The sequence below is a fragment of the Stegodyphus dumicola genome, chromosome 11 (assembly GCF_044657685.1).
Source record: "Stegodyphus dumicola isolate Sdum_Otavi_A_Nest chromosome 11, ASM4465768v1".
Taxonomy (NCBI): Eukaryota; Metazoa; Arthropoda; class Arachnida; order Araneae; family Eresidae; genus Stegodyphus; species Stegodyphus dumicola.
Genome location: NC_140778.1, coordinates 43,159,126 through 43,169,356, shown reverse-complemented (window position 1 = coordinate 43,169,356; position 10,231 = coordinate 43,159,126).

The following is a 10,231-nucleotide window of genomic DNA, read 5'->3' as shown; positions in this document are numbered from 1 at the left end:
TTTCAGTTATATCTCTCATTAATATTTAATTTCCATTACACATGCTTCCTTATATTTTATGTTTAAATATATTACAAGTTATATTAAATTTAGGAGGTGATATATTTTAAAGTTTTCCTACTCTAAAGTCTGAACAATAACTCTGATCAAATATTACCTTAACTATGAATCACAAAAATTTAACTGAACTTGCCTTAACGCTGATCAAACTTTACTTTAATTTTGTATCACAAAAATAGTGCCGAATTCTTAAATGAACTCCATAGTTTTATACATACTTCGACATTTGTCAAAGTCCATATTGTGCGACCCATTATTTTCTCCAAGAAACGGAGTTTAAGCAGAACGACTATTTCGATTGCCTGCGAGTGAAGTCTGCTAGAAGCGAGATCTATTCATTTGTTGACGAATTTAGCAAATTAAATATTAACTCTTAGCATGTAGATAAAATTTTTTAAGCTTATCTTGAATAATTTAAGTCCTTGATGTTTTAAATAACAAAACATTCGTTTTTTTCTGCAACATCTGCAACCTCGGATTCAAAAATTGAAACGAATTGAGTTTCTGACGAGCATAAAATCATTTCGCATTTAGGAAGTTTGTGACAACTATTCGTAAGCTTCACTAACTCTTACATTTTGATGTGTGCAACCTTTCTTTGCTTATGCCGCAATTTTTGATCGGATCAGAAGGTAACACAAATTTAAGCTCAGACTGACAGAGCTGAAAAGTAGGAATATAGCTCGGATAGTGGAATGTTCCCCACTATCTCAGTAAAAGATAGTTCCTGCTAAATCAAATTTTAGGGTCAACATTAGACAGTGGGCTGTGATACTGGAAAGCTACTCAGAAATTAATGGTAGTATAAATCTATAATAATGTAAACTTTAAATTAAATTTTGCTTTTATAAATGTTTGAAATTTAACTGCAAGAGAAAACAACCTCATTCTTGTGATATTACTTTTTTTACAAGTCATCATTTTAGATTTGTGTTATATTTTTCGTTAAAAATCACAGAAATGATTTGATCATTTCTTATTTGAATTTTCACCAAACTTCCTTTGTGATTAGAGTGAAATAGTTGTTAACTTTAATAATTTTAAAAAAGGTTGAGATAATTTTGAATTTTAACACTTTAGGTTATGTATTCACAGATTCACAGGTAATTTTGCACTGTAATAAAGTTTACCCAACTCAAGCGACTACAGTTAGCAAGTTAAGCTCCCGTAAGGTTTGCGCTATACGAGGATAACAAAAACAGGAGCAGATTATATATTATATTACACCGAAACTTTATTAAGAATTACCCTTTCATAGAACGGAAAAACACGATACCTAAAAGAAGCCGCTAGAGAAATTTTACACGAACAGTGATGACATTTTCCATTCAGTTAATTAGCATTATTATGACATTAAATTTTATTGCAGGAATTTTGAGATATTTTAAGATGCAAATTGTTTTGAGTCCACTTTCACATTAGTTTGATTACCATTAAAAACGAATATGAGTAATGCCTCTGTAAATTTAAAAACTATGATATAAATCATATTTAAATATTTGAAGCTACAGATTTAATTATTTATACGACTTATTACTATAATCATTTTTAGAATATTTAATTTTCATAATTATACTTTACTTTTACATATTTAATTTAACTTGTATAATGATGCTTGAAACTTCTAAATTTATCAAGCATTAAATCAGTGCGCACATTGATGACAATCATGTTGTTTAAAATATGATATTGATGGGGGGGGGGGGTAAGAAATTAAAAATGCAGATCAATTTTTTTCACAGTGTTAATCAATTTTCCATACCTATGTGAGTCACGTATATTATGTCAGACTTGTAAAGACAAATATTAAAATAATAACACTGAGACTTGGTCGTGCAGAAAATCTTACAAATACTTCGTCTCTTCTTTCCAAAAGTTGTATAATATTCTCGTTCATCATTGATCAATATCAGCATTTATCTCTGACGACATTTTAAGAAAATCTGTGATAGCACTTTACTAGCATTTAAACAAATGAATGAAGGTTATACACGTTGGGCTGTCAAATTCTCCGGAAATGGTGTTCTTAAATTTAAAAAATATATCATATTTCTTAATGAAATACGTCTGACATGAAACAAGTTCCCATTCCATTATGCCATCGATATTTAAAATTGTATTGATCCACGGTTTGAGATTATAATTATTATGATAAAATTATAAGGATTTTGTTATTCACTAGTTTTTTCGTATAATCTTGCGCTTTATGTATTTCAAACTTGCAAGTAGCTACAATACTTCCATTAAATCTTTAATATGTTTTTAAATAAATCTGCTTTGTCTACTTCAGGCAGAGCGGTGGTAATTCAATAGTAAGAACTTAGTGCTTTGCAGTGGGGTATTTGTTATTGACTTCGTTTATGGTTTTATGAATTATGTCATGTTAAGTAATTCATAAATTTTGTGTAATCTTAGTTCCTTCTTGAAAATGTGCTACGTTTCGCAGAATTAGTTGTTTGCTTATTATAAGGCTTGATAAAATTAAAACGAAAGTACAGGCAACTTTAGAGCATATAAACTTCCTAATTCTATTGATGGAAGTTTGTTTTAAATGAATTTTTCATTTATTGAATTAATATTAAAAATGGTATCAGAAATCTACAAAATTTTCCTTCTTTTCTTTCTAGTAAATGAAAGCTGGACCAAAAAAAAATTTGTTATCCTTAATATTTGATGGAATAACCGTTTGTCGACTTCTCAGAATAATTAAATCCTCTGACTAACAAATTATTAAATATTTCAGTACGTTATTAATCTTCTTTTAACTGTTATATGCAAGAGAACACTTCAAAAATTGCTATTTTAGATATCATTATTTGGCATAAATTTTGAATTGTACGCAATTATTATGCACTTGGAAATTTAAAACAAACTTGGAATTTTTTAATTCAAGCTGTCCACTTTTATTTATTAACGAAAAATAATCCAGTGTGTGGACTGGTACAAAGCTATACCTGGCTACTGCATTTTTCGTAACCGAAACATAAATGATCTAATTTGAATCACAACCAATCATGCACGACAGGAATAGTGATACCAAATCGCATTATAGCCCATTAAAGGTTCTGCTATGGAATGCACGGAACATAAGTTCAAAAATTCCGGAGATTCTTCACCTTGTAATCCAACATGACGTGGACATATGTCTGGTTTCGGAAATCCATGCTAGCCGCACTCATCGGCTTAAAGGTGCGAATTTCTCTCTCTATCGCTGCGACCGGCTCCATAACCGCGGGGGTGGAGCACTAATATATGTGAAACGAACTTTTGGATAATGTTTCAAAAGTTCCAGTAATTCCTGTGGAATTGAGGCCGTCAAAGCAGTTGTCAAGCTGTCCAAACTCGGTTCAGTGATATTTTGTGTCGCTTATGGCAAACCCAATAACCGCCTAACTGCCAATAATCTTGATGATTTACTGGATAAAGATTTTCCCACTATTCTAGGATGCGGTCTCAACGCGCAGCACCACGATTGGGGTTGCAATAATACTAACTTAAATGGACAGACTGTGCAAGATTATATTAATGATCATCCGGTATATATATTTATGCACCAGAAGAAACTACTTATCGGCCTAAACGTATACTTAATATGTTGAATGAAACTACCTAATATGTTGAATAGGAAGCCGAACATCCTGGACTTTTTCATCTCTACGATCAGTGTACCTATGGCATTATCCATAATCAATGATATGACATCTGATCACGTGCCAGTTTTGGCTTATATGGGAGTGAACAAATCCAAGGACTTGCCCCCAGGAAATTTAACGGTATAGGATCTTTTTCATAATCTGCTTATGACTTCCACTCTCCGTTTCCGGCCACTAAAGGATAATACGGATATAAACTGTGTCATTGAGATATCCACAAGTTTTCTCAAAAGTACAAAGACTTAAGCTTGCAAAACAGTGGACCGAAAACAGTTTGAACGGAAGCTCCTTATGCATATTAGCAAAATCATCACTTTCCGCGTTCGCTTACGAAAAGATTTTAATCGCACATGGGATCCTGCGATTAAGCCATAGATAAATAGACTTATTCGACTTATCAAACACCTGATTCAGACTCATTGGGCCAGTACGTGGAATGAAAAAATTGGAAAAAATAACCTGGGCTGTAACTCTATTTGGAAATACAGTAAGTCCATGAAATGTAGTAGTCTTTTAATGTATTTAATGTAACAGTCCAAATTAAAAGTGCTAGGGATTACATGCACTCTAACCACGAAAAGTCTGAAATCTTTGCTGAACATCTGTTAAGTCAATTCCTCCCGAAAACCTCTCCAGCTAATATCGATTCGGACCAAGATGTTGCAGAATATATCAGCGAATATTTAAACTCGGCCAGTGTAATGAACATTGCACTTCTCTGCACGAGGTGAATTCTGTCATTAGATCGCTTAAACCAAGAAAGGCCCCCGGTAAAGATGGCGTTAATAACCGGATGCTTAAAAACATGCCCTTTAAAATCATTTGTAAACTTGGAGGAATTCTCAATGCCTGCTTGCACAGTAATTACTTTCCCAAGGCTTAGAGGCATGCAACTTTTTTTCGGATACCCAATCCTGGAAACTCCCGTGAAAATCCTGCTATTTACAGGCCAATAAGCTTGTTGTCATCACTCAGCAAGATTCTAGAACGTTTGATTTACAATCGCATGAAGAATGATTTCCAGTGCTTCGGTGATCGTCAGCACGGAATTAGAAAGGGACATTCCACGTTAACGCAGCTCGTTCGCCTTAGCTGGGTTCATTGGCTCAGCCCTCCATAATAAGAAATGTGTTGCAATCCTGACGCATCCAAAAGGCTTTTGACCGCGTCTGGCATCCAGGTCTCATGTACAAGCTATAAGCTGATTAAGTTTGGACTGCCTCGTAGCCTGGTTCTGCTGATTATATATTTCTGGGAAAGGCGCACCTTCGATGTTAAACATGGAAATGACATCTCCAGCGTTAAAAGCATACATACATGCGGGCATTCCGCAAGGCTCTATCTTGCGCCGATATGTTACATTTTGTATGTCAACGACTCGTGACATACAATAGCATGTCAACAATAGTATGTCAACAATTGTATGTCAACAATAGTATGTCAACAATTGTATGTCAACAATATTATGTCAACAATATAACCACAATTGTATGTCAACAATATTGTATGTCAACAATATTGTATGTCAACAATTGTATGTCAACAACAAACCTATTGTCTATTGTATCAATAGACGATCAATAGATGATCAACAGTCAACGACTGTTGACATACAAGAGACGATCAACAGTCATTGACATACAAGAAACTGGGAGCAGTTTCAGAGACGACCACAACACACTCCTGTCTTCTACGCCGGTGATGAGGCTGTTGATATTAAATCTAAATCGCCAAATCACGCGCTGATCAGAATACAGGTAAAGATGGTGTTTCATTAGCTTGGAAATCCCATTTACTTTCTTAACCTGATACAGCGCAAACTGCAGGGTGATCTAATTGGCAAACTATGTTCGCTTTATTTGTTAAATCTTATTTCAAAGCTGAACTGTATGTGAACACTCAACCTAAGGACCGAAATGGAGAACTTATCTTTACCTGTCGAAGAAAAAGTGCCCTTAAGAATGTTTAAGTGTAATCGCAATGAACGTTTGGGGGAAATCCAAATAAAGGTTTATTAAGCCATCCCTTAGTTTATAACTGTGAATATAACACATACCTAAAACAATAACTTCTTGTCAAGGCCCAAGAAATTCATTGTGCAAGAAGTCAAGATTGCTATTTTCGTTTGGAAAAACTTTCGACATCACGCAGGTGGCAATACCCCATTCCTCATTTCCGCCCCAATTTTGAAGGAGAGCCCTCTACGGTGCCCTCTTTCAAAATTGGGTCCAGTCCCAAGGTTTCGCACGCTACTTCTCCTACCAAAAAACTCTTGAGAGGACTCTCGGCCCAACGTATATTTGGAGAGCCCACATGCCGCGCAGACACTGTTCATTTACAAACATCCATGCGTTCTCCCTAATTCGAACCCGGGCCATTCGCTATGGCAGTCAGCTTTATTAACCACTACATCAGTTGGGAGGCATGAAAATAGTATGACAAAGACAAAGTTGTTTCGTCTTGTAGTTAAATTGAAAATATTTATAAATACAAAGTTGATTTCAAGTTTAAACTTTTGATAGGTCTGCACTACAATTAATCTCGCTCGTATCTTACCATTAGCAGAGTCACAATTTAAATTTGGCCCACAAATGCAAGTAACAGGAACTACCTTTTCCTGAGGCAGTTGCAAGACTTCACTAGCCGAGCTAAATTAATAATAACAGTGAATCAGAGCTACTACGTTTAAGCTCTGTCTCACTGAGCTTGTATTTATATAACGTTTCGAACTGAGCAAAAACTTGAAGCACGAGCAGAGGATAGAACATGCTAAAATGTGTATTTTATTGAAACTTGGAAACTAGAATTTGATCCAGGCTGAATCACAAAAAAAAAAAAAAAAAAAAAAAAAAAAAAAAAAAAAAAGTTAAGTTAAAAAATGTAAACCATTTGTTGACAAAGCTATATTTACTTCGAACTTCAAACTTGCAATACGTTTCACGAAATAACAACTTAAGTGCAAAACAAAACAGTGCAAATAAGTGAACTAAATGCTATTAGAAAGCCACCGCTATGCCTAAAATAGACAAAACAGTTTCGTTTAAAAATACAGAAGTATCGAGCATACTGTACTGTAGTATTGAACATGTGATATATTATGCATATATCACGTGTTCAATACCATATTGGTAATTTTAAAATGCATATAGAGGAAGAGTATACGAAAATCTAGTAAGTAACAAATTGGTTATAATTTTCTAAATATAATCGCAACCTGTAAATACCGTTTTAAAAACCACTAGTATTATCCAACCGAAATCTGTTTCCACGTGAGATATATTTCATGAATAAATTTGAAAGTTTTGAAATTTTAAGAGTTAAATTTCTGAAGTATTTGACAGTCCATTTGTATAAGCTGCATTTATTTGTTTAAAATTTAGTAAAGGGTTATATTTCTTAAAACGTTATCAGAGGTCAATGGTAATATTGATCGATACCAATGAACGAAAACAGCATGAATATGTAAAGTATTCTAACAAAGAGTATAATATCAAGTCATATAAGTAATCAGTTCTGTATCTTCCATTCTTTGAATCACATTTATATCACAGTTTACAGATTTTTCAAAGGCGTTACTCATAATCGGTTTTAATCGTAATGAAAATAATATAAATCTGGGCACAAAACAATTATAATCTTAAAATATCTCCCAATTCTTAAGGTAAAATTAATGTCATAGTAATGCTAATTTACTAAATAGAACATATGTTCTCTAAGCTAATTTGTAATGCATTCGTATTCGCTAATGTATCGCGTAAGATTGCTTCAATGGCCTTTACATTCAGACTGCTAGCTTTTAATATTCGAGATTTTCTCGTATAGTAAAATGTTAATTCATAACTGAGCTTCAGTTATGAATATATCATAGACTCCACTATGTTGTATCATCAGCTCGGATATGGCAAATGTAATCACAAAGCAAGTTTAGTGAAAATCGAAACAAAAGTTGACTAAACCATTCTTGTACCTTATAAGCAAAAATATAACACAAATCTTTTTCTTGTACCTTATAAGCAAAAATATAACACAAATCTTTTTCTTGTACCTTATAAGCAAAAATATAACACAAATCTTAACTATGACAAGGATGAGTGTGTTTTCCCTTCTAGTTAGATTTCAAATATTTATAAACACAAAGTTTGATTTAAACTTAAATATCTCATAGTTCTACACTGCAATGAGTTAAAATCTTACGTAGTTTGCCTTTAGCACAGCTACTACCTAATTCTTCCCCTCAGATGGATTTAGCAGGAACTTGCATTAGTGGGACCGGGACGAACACTCCACTAGTCGAGCTAAATTCCTACTTTTTAGCTCTGCTACAACGAGCTTAAATTTGCATAACTTTTTTATATTAGAAAAAATTGTGATATAAGCGAAGAATGATAAAAGATCTCAAAATGGAGAGTTAGTGAAAAAAGTGACTAGTAGTGACAAATACCTAAATGTAAAACACTTTTGTGCTCGTTCGAAACTTAGAATTTATTTGTCAACTTTCTTTGAACAGAACGTTGCAATTAGAAATAAATGAATGCTTTTCGTTATTTAAAAAGCTCTAATCACGATATGCTTTGAAGAAATTTGCATCTGCTTCACACGAGTAGTTGATTATAGGCCTTCCTTTGCCGGAAACTAATAGGTCTTTAAAAGACTTTGACTGACGTATAATCTAGCAGTTCCGCAGACATTCAAAAATTGATATAGTCTCTGTGGAATAGAAAAATCAGAAAATAGTACTATATAAATGAGGAGATTCAGATTCAAATTCAAAAAAAAAAAAAAAAAAGCCTACGAGTGGGGTTCGAACCCTCGATCCCTAGTGCAGCAGTCCTGTCGGTTACCGAACTGCTAAGATGACTGCATGACACAGTAATATAAAAATTAATAAGAAAATAAAATCCTGATTAAATAAAAGCAGAATAAATGAAAATTATGTACACTATTATAGAGGCACCCATTTCTTTCTATAGTGAACTGTACGTGAGCGTTTAATAGACTGTTCGATAGCGTAATCGCACTTACCCAATTTTTTAAGGATTTCAACAGGACGAACTCTACCGTTTTTAAAGAATTTTACTGTTTGGACAAGATCTTCATAAGCAGTGGGTTTTGTTTTAAAACTATTATTGAATCACCGAATTTCGTGCAAACCATAGCTAATTTGGTATCATTCTGAGAGCTTTATTTTATATGATATAAAGTTTGTTTGTAATGAATTTTGCTGTGGCTGCTTAGGCAGAAGCGGGGTAGAGCATAATTGGTCTTGTAGCTTCGGGGTGCAAAATACGTTTTGTATTGAGAGAAAGATTGTATTTCCTTCCGATCATAGAAAAAAAAAACACCATTAAAGGTTTAGAAGATTTATATCTGATGCTTTCGGTATGGACTTCATAGTCTTTTGTCCACTGTCACTCCATCATATTTATTACTTCCTTCACTTGATGCAATATCGTCATTCATGAGGAGGACTACAGGAGAAGTAATTTTGACTAAGAAAGCTATTAACACGGTTGATGTCATTCGGCAAGTCATTATCTGTGAATTATTCGCGAAAGTATCTGCAAATACATTAGCGTTATCTTCCGGATTCCGAATCGTGCTATTGGTACGTAAAATATGGCCTAACTTGTGATTGCCTTGTTTGCGGGTTTTAGCAATTTTCCATCCCAAATAATCGGGATCGGAGAGACTTTCCACGAAAGAGTTTCAGCTGCTGTCTTAATGTTTCATGCAGAAGCGTTTGACTCCTCTTCCAATTGGATAAATTTAATTCTGGGGTATTCAGAGCGTTGGTAAAATTTACGAATCTGTTCTTCTCTTTTATTTTGTCAAGAATATACCGCGGGGGAGCAGATATCATTTTCCTTTATGATGTATTTTGGAGTATTTATTGCACATTAAATCTTGATACTTACTAAGTCAATGATTGCATCTCCGTTGGTGTTGGTGTATTTAATTATGGCAAAGCACACGAGGGCTATCTGCGTAAAGGGAGGGATGCCTTTCGTGGAGGACTTTCTAAGGGAAACTGGCTCGTATACACGTTACACATGGGGAAAACCACGAAAACGCCCATGCAGCCAGCCCGTTCGCGGGATTCGAACCTCAGACCGAACTACCAGTGTTCAGCGTCTTTACCGCTCGGCCGCTGGTGGGCCGATTGCATCTCCGACATTCAGTTTCGTGTCGAGTACCAGTTTAGTTATAGTCGAGTACCAGTTTAGCAATGATAATATTATTGAGATTCTTTTTGAAAATTTTCCAATTGCAAAGTTTTAGCAGGCGCCGTGTAATGAGGCAGTACATAAGCGAATGGGGGAATTGCAGTTCCCCATCTCCCAGAATACATCATGTGGTTTATCAATACCAATCATGTGATGTCTACGCTGCTCGACATTGGCGTTCCATAGCATACTCAAAGACAAACGCACACTCCATAATAATAATAATAATAATAATAATAATAATAATAATAATATTACGTATCTTAGTATGGTAAATTTGAAAATATATGACCC